Source organism: Ambystoma mexicanum, chromosome 3p (assembly GCF_040938575.1).
Source record: "Ambystoma mexicanum isolate Mex_15411 chromosome 3p, UKY_AmexF1_1, whole genome shotgun sequence".
NCBI classification, from domain to species: Eukaryota; Metazoa; Chordata; class Amphibia; order Caudata; family Ambystomatidae; genus Ambystoma; species Ambystoma mexicanum.
The window spans coordinates 1,039,906,332-1,039,928,263 of NC_090925.1; the positions used below are offsets into that span (position 1 = coordinate 1,039,906,332).

At 48.1% G+C, this 21,932-nt stretch overlaps 1 long non-coding RNA gene across 2 annotated transcripts in view; it reads left to right on the forward strand.

Annotated features, from left to right (window-relative positions):
• Positions 1-520: 520 nt before the first annotated feature.
• The window catches only part of LOC138581214 (uncharacterized), a 76,005-nt gene continuing 54,593 nt past the window's right edge, over positions 521-21,932 (forward strand). For both annotated transcript variants that reach the window (XR_011304474.1, XR_011304475.1), the window contains exons 1-2: positions 521-656; positions 5,902-6,006. This is a non-coding gene — a long non-coding RNA (uncharacterized lncRNA). The remainder of the gene's footprint in view (positions 657-5,901; positions 6,007-21,932) is intronic.

Here is a 21,932-nt window from a genome sequence, read left to right on the forward strand (position 1 = left end):
AGAATGCCCCACACCAAAATGACAAAGAGAAGCACTAACACAGTCAACAAAACCCACAACACCTGATGCACAGACAGAGAATACATATACCCCCACCCACATAACACCATTGGCATGCACACCTATTAGCCATGTCCCATGTCTGTTAGAAGTGCACAATCATGCATGCATCTGATTGTAATTCGAAATGGTTTTCAGTACATATCTATGAATCAGTGCCATGGACATAATGGTATTATTGCATTGTAACACAATAATGACACATAGACCAGTTCCACTTGTGTTAGTTGTACTAAAACGGTCAGAGGTCATGTTGGCTGTGAATGGGCCATGTCAAAGCCACTGCACACCACATACGCATCGCACATTCTCACAATGTGCATTTCTGAAAATAGGACATATGCTAGCCTAACTGCATTTTGCATGCACATTTTTGTTTTCTTAAGTGAACACTAAACAGCATGTACCAACATGATATGGGCCGAAATATGACATTGTACACTTTCTGTTGCTCCTGTGCAGGTAATGCTGGTAATCCCCTGATGCCATGGTTGATGACCCCTGTGAGGCAACCACACAACCTTCATGAGCAGGCATACAGCCATGCCCATGTACATACTCGGTGCAAAATACAACAGAAATTTGGCCTGTTAAAGGTGAGGTTCCGCTGCCTGAGCAGATCTGGGGGATCACTAATGTACAGCCCTGCAGAGGTGGGAAATATCGTCCTTGCCTATGCCATGTTGCACAATGTGAGTATCAGGCGCAAAGTCCCACTGCCCCCCGACATGGACATGCACACAGCAGTGGCAGAGGAGAACAGTGATGAGGAGCTGCCAATTGCACAGCGCTGTGATGGCATGGACGGACGTGTCGCACAAGATTAACTTATACACCAATACTTCTGATCACCTGACAGACACGTGGCACAGGCCAACTAGCGCACTGGGCACTACACATTAATAAAATCACTCACTTACACTTCAGTCATGATTTACACTTCAGACCATCTCCCTCCCCTCCCTTACCTCCCTACCCTCACCTTCCCCTTCCCTCCTCCTACTCCCCTTCACCCCTTCGCCCCCACCCCGCCCTATTCCACTACTCTCCCTATTCCCCTCAGTTAACTGCTCTTCTTGCTGTTTTGTTGATTGATTCATAGTGTTATTTGCTTCTACCGTTACTGTTTATGTTTATGTATTAAGTTGTTCAATTGTACAGCGCTTTGGTGTAAAGTGCTTTATAAACCAATAAATACAAATACAAATTTGTTTGCTACACCAACTGTAATTTGTGCTATGAAAATATATGCAAATGTGTAACAGGTGAACTCGCTAAACTATCCCCCCCAACTATCCCTCCCCAACTATCTCTCCCCACTCCCCCTCCCCAATTATCTCTCCCCACTCCCCCTCCGCAAATATCCCTCCCCACTCCCCCTCCCCAACTGTCTCTAGGCAACTCCTGTCATGTTTGGCAATGTTTTTTTGCACGAGTCACAGACAGGGCACAAGTGTCTACATGGCCTATTTTCTTCCCCTTTTTGAGTGGGGTGTGCTGCTGTGTTCTGAGCCTGACGGCCGCATGAAACGCTACCTTGGGCTGCTCTGCACCAAACTCACAGGTGTTGTGCTTGTCGATGGTGCAGGGGGGGTGCCATGGCAGTCGGTCCAGGAAAGCCTGGAGTAGCATAGCTATTGCCTCTGCGATGGATGACATCACACTGTACCCTGCTTGACATCTGCAAGATGGCATGCGTACAGTGATCAAATGCATGTGTATTACAGCATCCATTGGCCTGGATGCTCTCACACATGTGCTGCACCTCCTGAAGGTGCTGCTGCACCAGGGATGTCAGGGCATCCTGCCATTTTTCCATCCTGGTGAGCCATCCATCAATATCCCTCACACTAAGAAAGGGGGGACTCATTGCTAATTGGGCCCAAGGGGCTGAATAGCAAGGGCTCCTCAATGCTGTGGTCGGTGCTATCTCCAGTTTCCACAGCACCGTCATCACCTGTGTCCTCTCCAATGCAAGCATGTGCACGGCCTTGTGGCTGTGGTGGTGGTGGCGGCACTGCAGCATCTGGGACTGCCAGGGTCGTTGCAGCTTGTGGGGCCTGAGAGGGCTGTGCAGGTGGCACCACTGTGGCCTGAGGCAGCTGTGCTGGTGGAACCACTGCAGCCTGAGGTGGCTGTGCTGGTGGCACCACTGCAGCCTGAGGCGGCTGTGCTGGTGGCACCACCAGGGCCTGAGGTTGATCGACAGATGCAGCTAGGGTTGCAGTTGCAGTTGTGCCTGTAGAGGCTGTGGAGTCCTGAGTTGAGGTGGTGGTGGTGGTCCTTGGGTTCCTCAGCGTCGACGCCTGGTGCCCCTTGAGGTGCTGGTATGGGCATCCTCATTGTCAGATGATGTGCTTGAGGGAGTCAGAAAGGCAGGTCGTCAGTGATGTGTGTGGATTGATGAGGCAGAGATTAATGTTTTGGCTTTTGAATGACAGTGCTGAGTCAGGGACATGGCGGGGGACATGGCATGGTGCACACATGCTTGTGTCATGCATACTGTGCAGGTGGATGTGTGATGTACATACATGGTGTGTGGTGTGCTGGCAATTGCTGGCTAGGGTGTTAGGGGTGTGCCACACATGCTGTGTGATGTTGTGTTGGGGAGGGTTGTGCCATGGATGGGGTCGCCATGCGCCTGCTGTCTGTAGCACTTACAGGGATAGATGGCAATTTGTGCTCATTGGTCGGGCTGACTGGGACGAGGGAGTCGCATGTTTCCTTGGTGTGTAACGCTAGTCATTTGTGGGTGGTGAAGGTGCTTGGCACTGACGTGACTTTGTGCCAGGGCTAGCACGGCGGACCCACAGCAATATTGATGTGGCAGATGGATGTGTGTCTCAGTTGCAGCAGGAGCATGTTCTGTTGGCGATACAGGGTGCCTGTGCTATGTTCTATGTGTATTTTGGGCATGAGTGAGGTTTTGGGTGAAGGTGTTTGTTGTTGTGTGCACCCGGGTTGCAGGTCAGGGAGGCGGGGGGCGGAAGGGCTGTATTGGTGTTGTGCATGGAACACTTGACATATTTTGCTGCTGTAGTGGATGCAGGCTTGACAGGGAGGTTGATGTGACATTGGGGTTAAGTGTACTCACCAGCCTCCTCAGATGTCATGGCTCCGACCTCCACAGCACTTGCCCCTATTATAGCCTCGAGGTGCAGCACACTACTGCACGTCTCATCCTAGGGCTGCAGGTGGATAGGGGATGCACTGCCACCACCTGTGGCCATACCCTGCCTGCGCTGGGCCACCAGGAGGCTGCGCACCCTCAAGCGTGGTCACCTCAACTCTTGTGGCAGTCACGCACAGTGTGGGTGGTTGTTCCAACTGCTGTCACTTTCTGGGCAACCTCCTCCCAGATGGTCTTCTTACACAGCTGGGCCTGCCGGCGTTGGTCGGTGGAGAAGAGTTCATCTGCATGTTGGACAATGGTGTCCACCTACATGTTGAGCTCCGCCTTGCAGAAGCGTATCTTGCGCCTCCGGGTTGCACAGACTCTTGATGCCATGTTTTTTTAATAGATTCTGTGCTCAGGATTTTGGTCTGTAGCCTGTGCTCTCAGGATTTCAATGGATTGTGTTTTAGTAATGGCCGCCGGTCATTTTCCTGTTCCGGCGATCACTGTATTTCTGGTCACGGTAATTGCAGCACCGTTGTTACCGGTGCCGGTGGTCAGAGGAACGTGATGCTGGAATCAGAGTTACCAGCACCGATGACACCAGTGTTGGCATTTTGGAGGGGTGGGGAGTTGTTGGAATTACCGGCATGCCGGTGCCAATGTTTCCCGAATGCCGGAATGAGCGTGCACGCCAACACAGAATCATCCGGTGTTTCCGGCATCATGGGTTGACGGACACGGCGGCACCGGCATGCCAGTAATTGGGATCTTTTACCGGCATACTTGTAACGAGGCCCTATATCATTTGTGTACTTTCCAAGCCAGTTCTACAAAACCAGTATTATTTTAGATCATGACAGTCAAAAACATTGACAAATAATTTCGGCATACTCTATGATAAGAACTGTGAAACAATGCATTAAGTGTAGGAAGTGCAGATTCAGGCAAATCCCAATTTCACCTCTCATGTGTGTGATCCTGGGCATCTGATTTAATCTTGTGGTGTCTAACTTGTCAACCTTACCATTCTCTAAAGATTCGAAATTGTTAGCCGCTAAGAGTAGGTACAGTTTGGTTCACGAAATGTAGAAAGGTAGAGTTTGCTTCACCAAAGAGAATGACGTGGCCCATATGGTGTCCGATTCTAGCAGTAAATTGATAACTATACAATTACACCTCATTACAGACACAAGGAATTGCTGACCCCTCACAGTTCAAACCTGACCATGACCAATGGTGATCTATGCTGCCTGCAGAACCCCTTACATTGCACCTTTTCTGGGGTATGGCAGTGGAGGATGGACACCAGGACCCCCGCTCCTGGTATATTGTAAACCTCCATGCTTAATGCACTGCTGACAGGCCTTTCTAGTGAGCCTCGCTATTAATTAATCTTTTATAACGCACTTGATCCTTCAAAGAACTGAAGGACTCAAAAAAAGAAATTGTGGGTGCACGACCCCCTGGACATGAGGCTGCGGCCCCCTAGGGGGGGTCATGCCCGCAGTTTGAATACTGCTGCCCTAAGGCATAGGGACTCACCTTAACCTATGCAGCTAGTTACCTTGAGCCGCATGAACTTAAATCTCTCCAAGTTAAAAATAGTGGGTTTTGGCAATGGTGGCTCTAAATACACATGGTCAATTAAAATGTTAAAATTGAGGAAGTGAACCCTTACTGTTATTGGCCCACTGTGTTCTCAAGTAACTGTTCTTTCTTAATATGGTGGGAAAAAAGGCTCCGAGGAGGCCTGGGTGGCCTGTCCAGGTTTTATCACAAGTTCGGCAGCTGCCAGCTTGACAAATGTATCCAGGTGATGGAAGCCGAAGTCTATTCAGCAGTCCTGTATAGTTGTGAAATCTGGGGGCACACGCATTGTGTGTACTGAGGAAGATGCTGGGTCTTGGTCCGGGTGCCTCAAGCGAAGCGCGCCATATGGAGGGGGGGGCACCCCATGTATGAGGCGACGTGTGAACAGAAATGTTTAGAATGCTTCTGGAAAGTATCCACAGAGACCCCAGGACACCTTAATATTATGAATGCTATGGGGGTGATGGAGCCCCAGTTCCCCAAGTACATTATCCATGGTTTAGCAAGTGTTCCGCCCTGTGTCAGCGTTGCAGAGTCCACTTTATACAGCTTAGGAAGGGAGCTAGAAATAAGTTAGATTTCAAAAAAGAGGGCCAAAGTGCTAGAATATGACCAAGCCATGAGCTGTGTTGCCAAGTTCAGCCCCCTGAAAAAGCCGCCGCCCGTAGTTTCGCCCCTGTAGGAAATGTAGTAAGTTATATAAGATCTCCCGAACAGAGGCTAATTATTTCAGTGGCAAGACTTAATATTTTACCTTTAAGGGATTGCATGCCTTGGCTGTTTAGAAATGGGACATGCTCCTGTGGCTATGGGGCTGATGAAGACCTATGCCATTTTCTGTTGATCTGCAAACTGTTCATGGATTTAAGGAGGCAGTGGCTGCATAGGCATTCTATATATCCTAATATTAGAGCAGTTTCCGATGCAGTCTTTTATGTTGTGTTGTAAAGATAGTTGCTTCATTTTTGACCTTTATGAATATGCGAAAGCCTCTTTTAAAAGTTTGTGTAGACAAGTTTGACTAAGGTTTTAGTAAATGTTTTATTTCTATTTAAGACTGGTGAGCTGATTTTAATTCTGTTCTTAAGTCACACATGCTTTATTTTTTGTATTTGTTTATTATTTATATCGAGCACCGAACCCTAAGGCAACTGGGCGCTTAAGAGAAGTTACATACATGGTGAGGCAATGAACATTGAAGGCAAATCTAGAGACAGAGATTGGGACCCTGGTTACAGGTGGGTAAGAAAACCGGAGACATTGTACAAAAGCATATGTAAACAGTGGTCTGATAAACATAACTGTATCATCTTAATGTACAGGCTTTATATCTACTTAATATAGTTGTGTGTATAATTGTGTAGTTGTGGCTTATTGACACTGTTTTTATGTAAATGGTGTAAAGCTGAATACAAATAATCTGTCTGTCTCCTAAGAGTGATTACTTTTTCAGGGTATGCTCTTCAAAAACTCTCACTTAGGGTCTAACTAGCTTTAGTGTTGCCCTATGTATAATAATAGTGACTTTGATATATTGCAGACCACAAAGTATTTTTCTTCTTCACTGTCTAACATCAAAATCACTTTAAAACCATAGCTATATTGTAATCTCAGTCTATGTTAGCATACATGCATCTTTCCGGTGGTTTCTAATATATACCCACTATCTAAGCTATGCAATGGTATTGTGTACCTTTGCCATTGCTTCCAAGTTGTCTTCATGCTTGAGCACTTTTACATTCTGCTAATGAGTCCCCTGTCTATGTTGGGTTATATATATCTTTTTTCATACGACCACTGATCTATGCCTTGCACCTGAAATTACTTCCATCTACTGACTTCTATTTTTAGGTTTGGCCATTAGATGGTGGTAAAGCACCACCTACAAACTAAAACGATTGAATTGGAGTACAGCAGGAAAAGCGATGGGATGTGAGGAGAGATGCACAGCCTGTGGGTGTTTGGATTTTTACCAACCCATTGTCTGCCCTTGGCCAGGCTAATCCATACAGCCACCCACCGGCCCCTCCCAGCCCACAACCCATCCTCCTAGGATCTCTTTGAGCTAGCTTTATTAAGCAGTAACATCAAACCTTCCCCTGCCAGTGTTCTTGCTAAATAGTCCTCCGAGAGTTAACGGCTTAATTGCAGTTGTCAGTGTGGTGCTGGTGCAATACACTTGTCTTGCCAAGTGTGCCTTCATACACTTGATTTATAAGCAGGAAGCATGTCCTTGCTCTTAAGGCCTGTTAAAAAAAGCTTTGGCAAAGCCAACAGTTTTGGCTTGTGTGTAGTTATTCTAACATCACTGCTATGAAAAGCCCAGGACTCTCACCATGTCCCACCTGTGTGCATCTATGGCCAGGTGGTTCGATTATTCCAATGCGTGACAAATGTCTATCTCACGGCTACACAATAGCCAAAAATGTTGGTTCTGTATATGCTTGTTAAAATGTGTCCTGTACCTTTGTCGTGGGCTGCTGATGTTTCCCTTGAAATGACACTTGTTTATTATTCTGATTCCAGCACGTCTGAAGAGGGTAAGGGACTGGAAGGGAGTACTTTGCCTATTTAAATTGCTGCAGGCAACATCTGCTATGCTGACGACACTCAGTTCTCCTTTAAGCTTCACTCCTCTTCCTCCTCTTCCTCCTCTCCTTCCTCTCTCATTCCTGACTGTCTGTCTGTTATTCAGGCACGGTGTGCTTCTAATGATCTCTGCCTTAATGCCAGTAAGACTGAGATCCTTCTCATTGGGACTCCTAGACCCTTGTTCCACCCTACTCTATGTCTGCCCTCCTTTAGCCCTCTCCCCTCACCCTCCTGTGAGGCAAAAAACCTGGGTGTCATCTTTGAGTCCTCGCTCTCCTTCTCATCTCACATCACTGACCTTGTTAAGAAATCTGCCTTTCAGCTTCACCTCCTCAGAGGCATTCTTGCTTAACTCACCTTCCGCCAGAAACTCAATTTCTCCAGAGCTCTGGTTCTCTAGGCTTGACTAGTGCAGCAGCCTCCTCCTTAATTTTCCTTTTTCCTCCATCCGCCCTCTTCGACTAATCCATACTAGGACTGAAAGACATATCGACAGCACCTGTAAAATGCACTGCGGGGCGAACCCAGAAGGTGTGCCTGCCATCGACATCCCTGATTGGTTAGCTTGTAGCCGAACACCTGGGCTTACTTGAAGTAGGCATTGTCCTCTGGCGAAGGCCACTGAGAAAGTCTGAGGCTTGGTTGGGCCTGGCAAGCGGTCCGACATACGTCCTTCCTTCCTTGCATCTTGGTATACATTACTATACCCTGACATTCCTAACCTAAATCATTCCTGTTTTCACATCAGAAATGGTAGTCACCCATCGACCACCCAGGATGATGCCCCAAGCCCCAGTTTTTTTTCTTTGACTATCCTCATTTGGCTGTAACTGCAGTCGGTGCCTTCGCCCTCGCCGACGTATCGCCCAGCAAACTGCACGCATTTTACCACACGACATCAAAAACAAACCAACAACACATAAACGGCACCAATAGCACACAAGGTCTTGCCCCCGTCCAATACTTACACCAAAGCTCAGTACACAGTTTATACCGAACTGAAGCCGCCAACAGCACACCACCTCTCTTACTCTCCTACTCCATTTTCTCCCGACTAACACAACCCGCACGCCTTCTTGTTTTTATCAGATCCGCCAGGGTGCCTGGGGACCAACTCCGTTGGTGACTGTGTGCAATACAAATACCTTTAACATTGACTTTCAACCTATAGCTCGAACAGCTGATGAAGTCCCCCGCCTCGTGGGGTGAGGCTTTCCTGATTTGTGCCAGGCTATCTTCATTGAATCACTGCTCCCCTTTTGACTGTTGGGTTCCCAACCGCTCCCCCCCCATGTTCAATTCGAACCCGGTGGACGGGGTTCACTGTTTAAACTTGTACTTGCTAATTTATAGTGTACATGTCTCTGTAACTGCCTGCGATGACTTGGCGGGGTAGCAGTTATTCACACTGAGCGCGTCCCGCTGGTTCTAACCGCAGGCCCTCCCTTTCATATTCCCTGTAACCATACTTCTGTGTATCTTGCACACCTGGCCTAAGCCTGTACATCTGACCCACATGAACCTATTCCCAGCTACTAGGGCCATTGCATTGGCTGTTGAATGAGAGATTCTCTGTGTCTGCTCTAGTTGTAAGTGGCTACACTTTCATTGTCCCACGCCTGCAATTCCTCATTTCACCTGCCCTTCTCTCCAGCCCTGCACTGCTGATGTACTGCCTGCATCACCGAATCTCAAGTATCCTTGATTCCTTAGCCTGCATGGTTGTGGTATTGCCTTTTAACACCAAATCTATTGATTTTAACACCTATCGTACGTAACATTGACATCCCAGCCTATTGCTGCTGCATTGCTTGCAACACTATGATTACCATCACATATGTTAACTACTTCGCCTATCGGCTCACCGGATGTAGCCCCCGCACCATGAGGTGAGGCTTTACCAGAATGTGCAATCATGTGTTTATTGACTGTTTTGCATGCCTGTACACCAGTTGTAGCTCCTGCGCCATGAGGTGAGACTTTACTGGATTGTGCACTCATCCACTGTATGCTGTAATTTGTTATGCTTGGTCCTGCACTATGTCAACTGTGCTTTTGAACTTGTACTGTAACTCTTTAACTAGTGCCTAGATGCCTCAGGGTTTTGTGTGCTGCTATAAATGTAAACATAATAAAAGAAATCCTTGGCCTCAAGCCCAGGGACCGCATCTCCCCAGCACTAACATCTCTGCTGTGGCTGCAAGGATCAAATGCCAGACCCTCTGCATGATCCACAAGGCTTTCTGTGGCCTCGGACCACACTACACCCACTTCTCTCTCTCTAAATACCTCCCTGCTAGAATTCTTTGGTCTTCAAGCTCTAACTCTCTGCAAGTCAGACGCTTCTCTAAGCAGAGAGTGGGTGATAGATCTCTTTCTTCGGCAAGAGACTCCCTCTGGAATGGCCTTCCTGCCCCTCTATGTCTTAAGCTGGATCTCCTTAAATTCAAGAAGCTTCACAAGACCTTGCTTATCCTCTCCTCCTTCGCCCTCCCGTGCTAGTTCCACTTGCCTCTATGTCTGGTGGGCTGTATCCCTCATGAGCCTTATTGTGGCAGGCCCTCCTTCAACCAGCCTCCCCCTTCCCCTTTATCAGCACTTGCCCCTGCCCCAACCAGCCTACTGAGCCTTGTCCACCCCCCCTCCCTCGCAATAGTTTACCACTATCCCTTTTGCCTAAGCACTTGGCCTACTGGGCCTCCCTTAGAACTTGCCCAGTCTCTTGGCTCCCCTCGCCCTTGCACTCCGCCCTCTTCCCCTTTCCCTGCACTTCCTGTTATGCACTTGCATGATCTGAATGTCACAAGGCATTGGAGGACTGTTACTGTTATTTTCTCCCCTGAGTGATGTTGCGGAGCTCCGTTGTTGCGGAAGCTCAGCTGGGGCCTGGGCCTGCCTAGGCCTAAGGTTGGAACGCAGCGCTGCAGAAAAGACAGAACCACTCGGTTCACTGCATAAACCCGAAATGGCACCAGTTCCGGCGATTCCTTTATTTCCTGGCTCCCGCCCACTGACACGTGACCGGCTATTCCCCGGCACGTGACATCACATTCCTCCCAAACTTAGAATGCTTTTCTCTAGGTCATAAACAATAACATATAAACAGGTACACTCCATTCCAGGCTGTTAGGATCACGCTCTAGGCATGGTCAATCGCTAATAGATTCCTTCTACAACATAGCCTTGGAGGCGGGATGACAGTTGCAGCTTTTCCCTCAGATGGTATTGGGGATGAGTCCTCTCAGCTTCCTCTGCTGGTGGGGTCTCTGGCCTGGCCTCACTCGCATACAATGTCAGTGTTCCGGGTTCGTAGGGAGTATCGTGAGCTTCGGGTGGCTCAGTGTCATTTTGTCAGATGGCCGATCAGTGTTCTTCCCTCAGGGTCTTTGGGCTTTCCCCCCACATGGCGGCCGGGACCTTCCGGAAGTGCGATATGTTCCTGGTCACCGTTTCACTACCTCTAGTGGCTGTGATCATGCTGTGGTTTGCGGCACTGACTGTCCAGGGCCTGAACTCGAAGTGTAGAGACATCTTCTTGGGCGGGGCCCAGGTCTTGACAAGTACTGTGTCCCCTGGCAGCAGTTCCCGATGGCTGGCACGTCGAGTCTGACTTTCTTGTTCGTTCCACTTGATTCGTCTTGCCTCTATGGCGGGGACGTCGGGATCGGGTGCTATCCAGTCGGTGGATGGGGAGCTCAGCTTGTATTGGCACTCCGAACATGAGGGCCGCAGGACTGATCCCTGTCGATGAGTGCGGGGCTGGCGATGAGTCCTCAGAAACCGGTATACTGCGCTCAGCCAGGACTGGCCTTGCTCTTTTGCAATGCGGATTACCTTGTTGAGCGATCCCATGAATGGCTCGGCATCGCCGTTTGCTTGTGGCCATCTTGCGGTGATCCTTTTGTATTTTACGTTGAGGTTTTGGAAAAACTGTCATAGTTCTTAACTGGTGAACGGTGGGTCATTGTCACTCTTGATTTTGGACGGGATGCCGTGTATTGTGAATATCTTTTCTAGTGCTAGAGTCATTGTCTCTGCGTTTGTGGATGCGACGTGTTTGACCTTGGGGTATCGGCTGAACTTGTCCACCAGGACTAATAGGTAGCCCTCCCCTGCGATGGTGCAGTAGTCTATGCTGACGGATTCCCACCGTTTGTTGCTCCTCGGGGCGCTGATCATGGGTTACGGGCTCTCAGCTCGCCTGGTGGCTTGGCAGGCTGCGCAGGATCCTATGAGGTCCACAACTCGCTGTTGCATGTGGGGCATCTACATCCGGGACTGCAAGTAGGATGTTGTCTTTATGATTCCTTGGTGTCCACTGTGGGCAAGCTTGAGGCTACTTTCTTTGAGCGCTGTTGGTAGCACAATTCAGTATCCTTTAAGTATCAACCCGTTCGGGGGCTACGATGAGTTTGTGGTGGATTCCGAGGATAGCTTGCACCTTCTCCTGAGCGGACTTTGTGCGTTGGGCCATGGATGTTAGGAAGTTCTTCCAGTTTCCAGATTGTATCGCAAGTGTTGTGTGAGTGAGGATAGCATCAGCTTCAGTCTCGTCGGCTAATTCCTGTAGTGTGAGGGCTCGCCACCGGGCACATGCGACTACGTGACACATGTGTTCATCGGTCTCTGTCACGTGTTGTTCCTGCTGGTCTTTAGCGGGCCGCGGGTGGCGGGACAGATAATCTGCTGGGTTGTCTCCCCCTGCCCGGTACTCCACTTCTATGTTGTAGTGCTGGAGTTGTAGCATCCATTTTTTAATGCGTGCCGGGGTGTGTGGTGCTGAGCCCTTGAAAATTGGAATGAGTGGTTTATGGCCCGAAAATAATTTCGCTTGCTTACACAGGAGATATACTTTGAAATGTCTGCACCCCAAGAGGATTGCGAGGGCTTCTTTCTCTATGCGCGCGTAGTTTTGTTCAGTTTTGGTCAGCGCGCGACTGGCAAATGCGATAGGGTGTATGTTGCCTTCTTTGTCGATTTGGGTCAGCACTGCCCCTAAGCCTGCTGGGCTAGCGTAGACCAGGAGTTTTGTGTGTCTTTCAATGTCAAAGAACGCCATGGTCGTGGAGGCAGACAGCGAGTCCTTGATTAGTTGGAAGGCTTGTTGGTGGGTGGGTGACCACTCCCACTTCTGGTCCTTTTTCATGAGTTAGCGGAGGGGGCTTGTTATGGTGGCGAGATCTGGGATGAATCTCCTCAGGCCGAGGTGGGAGGAGAAGGTGGTGATGTATCTCGACTCCTTTGCCAGTTTGAGTTGGTGGTATCCTGACCTGAGGTCCAGCTTGCTGAATATTGGCGCCCCTGTCAGATTAACAATGAGCTCATCTATGGTCGGCATGATATGTTGTTCCCTTCCGATGGCTGCATTGGGGAGTGTCATATCGATGCAGATACGTACTGCGTTGGGCTGTTTGGGTTTTTGCGCCACTAGCATGGGTGACACCCACGGGGATGGCCAAAGAAGTCTTCTCTATTATTCCTGCTTTTTCAAGCTTCTCTTGCTCCTTTTTACGGCCTCCCTCATGTGGAATGGTACTCTGCGATGACGCACTGCTTTCGGTTCAATGGTAGGGTCAATGTGTAAATTGATGGACCTGCCTTTCAGGCAGCCGATTCCCTGGAATATTTTTTGATTAAGTCATTGATTTCTACGTGTTGAATGCTGAATGCAAATTGTACTAGCTGCAGTTTTTCAGCTGTTTTGCAGCTTAGCAGGGTCTCGCAGCCGGCATCGACTACATAGATCCTAGCTCTGCACGTGGTGTTGTTGTGTGACAGGTTTGATCTGAATGATCCTTGCACCGGCAGAGGTTTCTTGCAGCCGTAGGTATATAATCTGACTTCTGTCTTGGAGTCTCAGCTTCGGGTGAAGTTTGTCAAATGCAGTTATTGTCATGACGTTGACTGTTGCATCGGTGTTGATAACTACTATTATGGGCTTTCCATCTGATACAACTGTGCAGGACGGTCTTTTCTGTTGCTTGGATCTCCTGGGTTCCACTGCTGATATGAGATGTATCCGGCGTACTCTCTTGCTGGGCTTCCTTTGCCTCTCTTTTTCCCCATCTATCGGGGGGATGTGCTGTCCTCAATCTCTTCACTTTCGCTCATATCCGGTGACCTCTGTGTGTGGTCTACTGCTCTTGCTTTTCCCCTCCTGCTTGGTTGACAAGAGGTTTCTCGAGGAGCAAACTTCTTTCTGTTTTCTTGTGGTCGTTGCAGTGGTTGTTCTCGGTCTCCTCTGCTTGGTGGGTGCAGGCAGACTGCTGCATAGTGGTTGAGGCGCTTGCACTTGCGTCAGGATGACCCCCATGCAGGACATATTTCTCCTCTGTGCCATGGGCCGCCGCACCACTTGCATGAGTCCTCTCGTCCTTGGGCATTTGAGGCTTGGAGGGGTTTGTCCCTCTGTCTCCTGGTTCTCGTGTGTTTTGACGCCTTGAGACAGCTGCAACTTCCTCTGTCTTTCTGGGCTTGTCTAGTGGTAGCCGTTGGATATCGGCCTCAAGAACTGCCACCTGGTCATCTGTGCTTTCACGAAGACGCCCCATCTCGAGGATGCAGGATAGTGATATGTTCTTTTCTGACTGGATAGCCCTCCTTAGCTTTTCTGATGAGATCCGTTGATTATTTGGAGGCGGATAGCGAATTCCTTGTTGGGGAACTCGCACCCGACTGCCATCTCTCTTAGGCAGGCATGGAAATTGTCCACTGTCTCACTCTCCCGCTGCCTGGCCATACAGAAGTGGAATCGTTCATAGTCGGGATTGAGGTCAGGTCTGAAGTTGTTTGTAAGCGCATTCTTGGCGGCGTTGTAATCATTTGCGTCCCCGTTGTTTGGGATGGCGTTGAATAGCCGTAGTGCCGCTGCTCCTATGTTGAGAAGGAGGAAGGTGCATTTTTTCCTGTCTGCAGTGATTTCTCTGGCATTGAGGTGCATCTCAAATTGTTCTAGCCAGATGCCCCAGCAAATGGCTGCCCGTGTGGTGAATGGGTCGAAGGGCACCATGAAAGTGGTGAGTGCCGGGTCTAGGTGTTCTGGATTGATGCTTTTTCTCACAGATGGGCTTGCACTCACCCTTGAGGGGCTTGTGTTTGTGCTCGACATGGCTGGTGTTGTGAGGAGGGCTGCGGTTTGTGCATGTGAAGTGTTGTCCCTTGTTGGTGCAGGTGCGAACATGTGCTACTGGTGGTGCTGCACGCATGGATGTTGCATTCTTTTCCCTTGGTGGGTGTGCCCCTTGGGTGCACTGACAGAGGACCCCTGCCACTGTGTTTTGCTGGGGGTGGAGGAAGTCACTCAGCGGTATACACAATGGTCATTGTTTGGTTCCATGAAGCGTGTGCTGTAGTAGGCTTTAGGGCGTTGAAAACGCTGTGTGTGAATGGTTGTATGAGCGGGTTTGGTATTCTGCCTCCGGAGCGTTCGAAACTCCAGTGCGCAATGTTGTTGGGAGGCTGGGACTCGTGAAACGTTGGGGGTGTGAAAGCGAGGCTCCTGCTTCCGCATCCATTCATACGCGATGTCAATCGAGTGCGGGAGCTTCCTTCAGAACGTTGGGGGCACGAAAAAAACGAGGCTCGCTATCCTGTATGAGGCGTATGCTGGAGATCTGCGTAAGAGACCCGTAAGCTGGTGTGCTGGAAAAGTGAGGAGCGGAATGTTCGTTCTGATATTGGCCCTCTTGAAATGCAGCGCTCAGGTAAGTGTGCGATTGGCAGGAGATTCACACCTCTCCATGAGAGTGTAAAAGTTTATGCCTGGGCGCATGGGTTCGGTGCCGCCTCATCGCCAGTGTGATGTTGCGGAGCTCCGTTGTTGTGGAAGCTCAGTTGGGGCCTGGGCCTGACTAGGCCTAAGGTTGGAATGCAGCACTGCAAAAAGACAGGACCACGCAGTTCGCTGCATAAACCAGGACTGGCGCCAAAACGCCAGTTCTGGTGATTCCTTTATTTCCTTGCTCCCACCCCCTGACACGTGACCGGCTATTCCCCGGCATGTGACATCACACCCTGTAACACCCCCACCCCCAACGTGTCTGGTGGCGCCTGGAAACACTTTTTCATACAAAGGCTCAATAAATAAATACATAAAATATTAAGTTATGGGTTGTGATCGCATTGAAGGCAGGGGGTTGGGGCATTACGAGAGATTCTGCATCCCTTCATTTCTTTGGTTAGGGAGGGAGGGTAACATTGTCTTGCCCGGGGCCCAACATTTCTTAAGATGGCCCTGGGTGGTTTTCTATTTTGTAACACTTTTCAACCTGCAGAAATCGGCCTCCTCCTCAGTCACTGGCACATGGTGCTCGCGATGCAAAAGATTTTTTTTTCTTCTTTTTCTAAATATCTTTAAATCCATCCGCAGTCTTGATCCAAACTATCTTGTCGAATGCATCGCTCTACTCCCCGGCCCAAACCTATCTGTCACCTGGCTCCCCCGTTTTAGAACCTCCTCCCATTTTTGCTCCTTTACTTTGCTGGCCCCACTCCACTGGAATACGTTCTCAGAAATGAAAGCCAGTTCATTAGTGGAACACTTCAAAGCAAGACTCAGCTTTGACCTGATAGAGTCTAAAATAGGCCCTGCTATGCACCAGCCTACACAATTCGAGGCTCTGCCTAATCCACTCCTCGCGAGATCATGTGTACATTGCCACCATGCGTTACGGGACCTTGCCCCTCTTGTGTCAGTTTATTTATGTCATGTTCCCCTGTCCATGTTCTCGGTATTGTTTAAAAAATATACCTGCTTTACATTCAGTACTGCATACATTATTGCTAAGGCGCCCTACACAGGAATGGCTCGTCCCGCTTGTTGGTTAATATGTACGTAATTGACAGTCGAAATGACACCCCAAAGCTCAAATAAATCCCAATAAATTCAACAATGGAGCTGAAACAGCTTCTTTCGAAGGGATTGATTCCTCCGACGTATTCCACATCTATGACAGGTAATCACCACAGCTGTGCTGCTTACCTGTCATAGATGTGGAATAAGTCGTCAGAACATCCCATCGAAAAACGTTACCAGGTAAGAAAGTAACTTGTTCTTTGGTATCACGTCAAAAAAAACGAATGGCAAAACAAAGAGGGCAAAACACTGCATTTTTGTAATCTAATTTGTTGGTATTTTATCACATTTTTACAAATTAAATAGATGGGGGTTGGGTTATGGAATGAAAAGTTACTAAAAGAAATAAAAAGGAAAAATAAGTTAAAAAAACGAAAAAAAGTTTTCGAAATTAAAAGGAAAAAATAGTAGGCTTGGGCCTCGTTTTTTGACGTTATTTTAACTTAGATCCCTTCTATTAGCTCCAAAAATCTAACAAAGTAAATAATACAGATTGCAGTTTACAAAAAGCCAAATACAGGTCTGCATACATGTTATAAGCATCACTATGGTTCATGTTGTTTGCATTTGTACCACATCTGCGGCACTGCATAATATCAATAAACATTACACATTATTTCACATTGCAGCACAGAAACCTCCAATACCAACATCAGACTTGTTGACAATCGCTATGACAACGAGGCGGATACCAGGCATGAAATCCTGCATACCACCACACAAATTAAATATGTCCCAATTAAAAATGGCGCCGACACAAAAAGTAGCATTAACCTTGTGCACATTTACAGAGATAAATGGCAACATCCGTCGAGAGACCTTTCTGCTCTCCATAGTGTTACCGGGGCTGCTACTTATGGTATGGCAGCAACGGGAGACAGTGGAGTTGAGGGCATTGAACCGGATAAAAGTATGGTGTATGCAGTGCTTTAAGTGGGCTGGGGCTAGCTGGGGCCGAGCCCCAGCAGTCTCCAGAAAAGGCTCCCGAGCCGGGGCCCTGCCGGGGCCCACCCCCGACTAGCCCCAGCCATGCTGACTGCTGAGGCAGCCTGTGTAGCGGCTGCACGGTTACACAAGCTGCCTGCAGGTGTCACCTTTTCTTTTTTTCTAAACCAAAGTGAGGACACCTGCAAGCAGGAGGTGCAACCGTGCAGTGCGGGCTGCCTGATAGCTCTGTTCTCTGAAACAGGAGGAGGGCTGGACTTGCCAGCCCTCCTTTTGTTTCTGAGTAAATAGCCATCACCCAGCATGAAACCCATGGGCTCCTCACACTGGCTGATGGCCATTTACTCAGAAACAAAAGGAGAACTGGGCAGTCCAGCCCTCCGGCTGTTTCAGAGTACAGAGCAATCAGGAGAAGGCAGCACTTTCATTCAAGGAGCCCATGTCAAAGCATTACACCACGTGGCTCCTTGCATGAAAAGGCTGCCTGCTGAGTGTGAGCTGGGCACACTGGTGTCACTTCTTTGACGCAATGCCAGTGTGCTGCAGCTGCGCTTCTTTTAGCAGCCCCCACCCCTTAGGCGAGGGGGGGGGTTCTCGACAGGGGGCATGGCCTAAGCACACATATACATAGGCCCCACCCCTTAATGAGAGCCCCCCTCAATTTCTAATCCCACTTAAAGCACTGGGTGTATGCACTGATTCTGTGCCTCGTCCAGAATCAGGTCCTGAATCCATAGAACAGTTAGTCTCCAATTGCACTGATGGGAACACGAACATTCACACTTCTGTGGAAATCTTTCTCATCAATGCAATTTTCCATTTTACCACAAGGCCGATTCTGAGGTGCGTGCAAACGTAAGAAAGTGTTCTTCCATGACGGAGGAACACTTTACTTACAAACACTATATTCTGATAAAGAATGTGGTGCAGCGACATGAAACAAAAAATCTGAAAAGGGCAGGGAAACTCTAGCCTCTGGACCAGAGTATTACAATTGCATAGAACAACAGAAAAAGATTGTCCAGAGAAACAAATCAATTTGAAAAAATGTGTATCAAAATTTATTGAAAGTGATACCAACAATTTAAACAATGGTGAGTCAATCACAAATAATTAAACACTGATCACTTTAATACAGCAAAACAGCAGCAACCGTATGCCTAAAGTCGGCTAAAACATTGTCACACATACTTGCCATTCATAGTGCACTCATTCAAACCCAACTCAACATACCGTGACATACATCCAAAAGCTTATAAGACAAAAGAATCATGCTAAAAACCTGTGGGGAGAAGGAATTCATGACTGGTCCCCATCAAACAGACATCATTTTTATATTGATAATCAATAGAATGAATTAATAAATAATCTATTGTCAAGGTGGATTGGAAGGAAAAGTGCAAAAGATCACATCCCTGTAGGATTTATCTCTCGACCGGTTTCGACGTGTAGTGGTAGTAAACACAACGTCTTCCTCAGGAGGTGGGTGTTACCATTCTGATGAATGCCAAATTGCTATGGTGGCCGTAACGAAGTGATATGGTCAGTCACGGTGGGGGAAGCCAGGACCAAATCCTAACCTAAAAAGGCACCCTATTGAATTAGGGAAAGCCAAAGTTGCAGATGTTGGAAGTTGGGAAAGCAGCACAGCTCAACCCGAAACACCAGTGTCGTCTGTAGATCACTCCATCAAACAATTATCCATCTCTGTCAAGTGGATAATAGAGGTCAAAAAGGTTGACTCCTCGAACCGAAATAGATTTCCTCACTCGAAACGCCACGCATGCGTGTAGGCAGTCTGCACAAAAGAGGCTGGCTCAGCTTTTGCATGTCCCTGATTTATGGCTTGACAACAGCGCTGGCAACCATCAGGAATGCAGGGCAGCCACGTGGGCGGGATTCTCCTCCGTGTCTTAGCAGAAATGTAGTTAAAATACGGCACCTTTGAGGAGCCATTAAACTCCACTGAACGCTTTTTCCCATTATAATATACCATTTCTTAGACTGCAGCACCACTTTTCTAGTTTAATGAAAGTTTAAGAAAACGTTCCCAAATTGGAAAAGTGACAGTTTTTTAAGATATGCTCGCAATGTTTCCCTCACAAATAGTGATTTAAGCTGCTTTTTCTGCTGGAAAGCACAACATCTGCGCTCCAATACTTCCTACTTCAGCATGGTGGTAGTATTTCCACCCTCTTTTGATCATGAGCTCAGAATCTCCTGAATGGTAAAACAGCTGTTCAAACAGGTGAAATTGCTTGAATGCCAAACCGTGTAAATGACACCTGCTGTTATCAATTGCAGGAGGCATCTACAATGTATTCCTTCAGAATCCGTCTGCTTTTAGGAGGAAGATTCCTTACGAATCTATTGGTTTTTCGACATCTGTTGCGTAACACCCAAATGCTTGTGCAGGTGGAGCATAAATGGACTGCAAGAATGTGCACACTCTTCTGTGCCCTCACTTCACCTGCAAACAAATGATGAACATTGCACAAATCAAAAGCAAAGGTGTTCAGACAGGAATTCAACTTAATGCCTGTCTTTAGCACATTTTTTCCCAATGCCTGTTGACCTGAATGTTATTGACTGAACCATTATTTCACACTGTAAACAGAATCAGCACCTGGATGTAAAGTTAAAGGAGAGTCATTTTCCAGATGAAGTGGATTGTAAAAAGTGTAGGAAAACACTATTTGTACCTCTTATTATGTTCCGCATGATGTCCCTGCGTTTGTCAGGCGGTGTTGGGGAGTTGGGCAGATATACCTTGTCCACCTCTATTTCCCACTCCACCGGCCAAATGATGCTCATCAACGACCACCAACATGGACGTTGATGCTGACAGTAATACAATGGATTCCTATGGAATTCGCCTGGCAAAAGAAGACTGATTCCATAGGAATCCATTATAAAAAAGCCTCCTGCAATCGTTAATTGAGAGGCATTTACATTTTTCCAACAATATATGATATGATAGTTTATTTATATAGCGCCTATACACAATGTATTTCAAAGCGCTTCAAGGCAAGGGAGGGAACAAGGGAAAATACAGTGACATTCTTACAGGCCATGAACAGTAAGGATGTGAAATTAACTATCGTACTCGGCCTGATGACATTTCAGATAGTGCAAGAGCTAAGACATAGATAAGTAAGGGAGGGGGAGAGTGGGAAGGAAATGGAAACAGACAGGCGACTATCGTACTGGGCCTGGTGACATTTCTGGTAGAGCCGGAGAAAAACAAAAGGTGAGGAAGAGGGGTGCAGAAAGGTAGGGGAGGAACAAAACAAGCGACTATCATACTAGACCTGATGACATTTTTGGTAGAGCCGGAGGAAAAAAAGTGAGGGAGAGGGGTGCAGAAAGGGAGGGGAGGAACAAAACAAGCGACTGGAGGGAGGGGGGGAACAACTAAAAGGAGGGGGGGGGAGACAGACGAGGTTGCTATCATAATATTTACAGGGAAAATTCTGATAGAGTAAGTGCACAGAAGAAAGTAAGGGAAGGAGAGGAGGACATAGGAAAAGGGAGAAAGGGAGAGGAGGAGAGAACAGAGCAGTCAAAAAGAGTGGAGAAGCAAGAGGGCAGAGCCAAGACAATTGCAGAAGTCAGTAGTAACACATAATGTTGCAAGCCAGCATACAAGATGAAGATGGGAACACACAGTGAATCAATGAAGTCCATAAAAGTCAAATTGAGCATTGGCCACAAGACGGTGATGGTGAAACCAAAATGTATCAGGACAGACTCCTGCAGAAGTAGGCTGGAGGGGGGGAAGGGGATCAGGGTAGAAGTATCGAGCAAAACAACCAACACCTGTGTGCGAGAAGGGTGGGGGGCACAAGGGAACATCACAGGGGGACGACAGGGGGTGGGGATGGCCTGTGGGGACAGAGGGAGTAAACACATGTTGGTGCATGCTTACCTGCTGTCTAAGCAGGGGGTCGGGCCCTGGGTCCTCCTGGTCCGAACAGGCCCAAACAGGAATTGCCCTTTTCTTCCTCAGCCAGGTCCAAACAGGAATTACCCTTTTCTTCCTCAGCCAGGTCCAAACAGGAATTGCCCTTTTCTTCCTCAGCCAGGTCCAAACAGGAATTGCCCTTTTCTTCCTCAGCCAGGTCCAAACAGGAATTGCCCTTTTCTTCGTCAGCCAGGTCCAAACAGGACGCCTTCTAACGCCCGGGCGAAAGATGCCCTTGATCTAAGAGTTAAGAGCAGGAAGGAAGAGGCAGGGCTAAGAAGGTGGGCGGTGCTTAGACCAGGTGACCTAGATCCACTTACACCTGCTCCCCATCTGCAATGGGAAAGCGGCTGGAGGGCTCCTTAAGTAGGGAAAAAGAGCAGCAACCACGAAGGCACCAGGTGGGCGGGGCTTACTAAGTGGGGGAAAAGTGCGGCAACCTGGAAGGCACCAGGTGGGCAGGGCTTAGGCCAGGTGACCTAGATCCACCTGCTCCCCATCTGCCTTCCCATAGTTCAAAAGTGAAGAGTAAAGGGGATTTTTCCTATGCTCTACTCTTCATTTTTCCAAAAAGTAGTGAAAAAGTAAAATATCAAGCAGAGCTGGCCTTTTGCACTTTTGTGAAAATGGTCCCCTTTGTGCAATTTAAATTTTGACGTAACCAGCCTAAAAAGAAGACGTTTATTGTCCTCAACAAAGGGAGGGACTTATAACTCTGTTTTAAGCGTGCACAGTCGGGGGCTCACACATTAAAGAAATCATTATCTCCAGAGCTGCCATCTGCTTTTTATCACTGCCAAGGAAAGGAA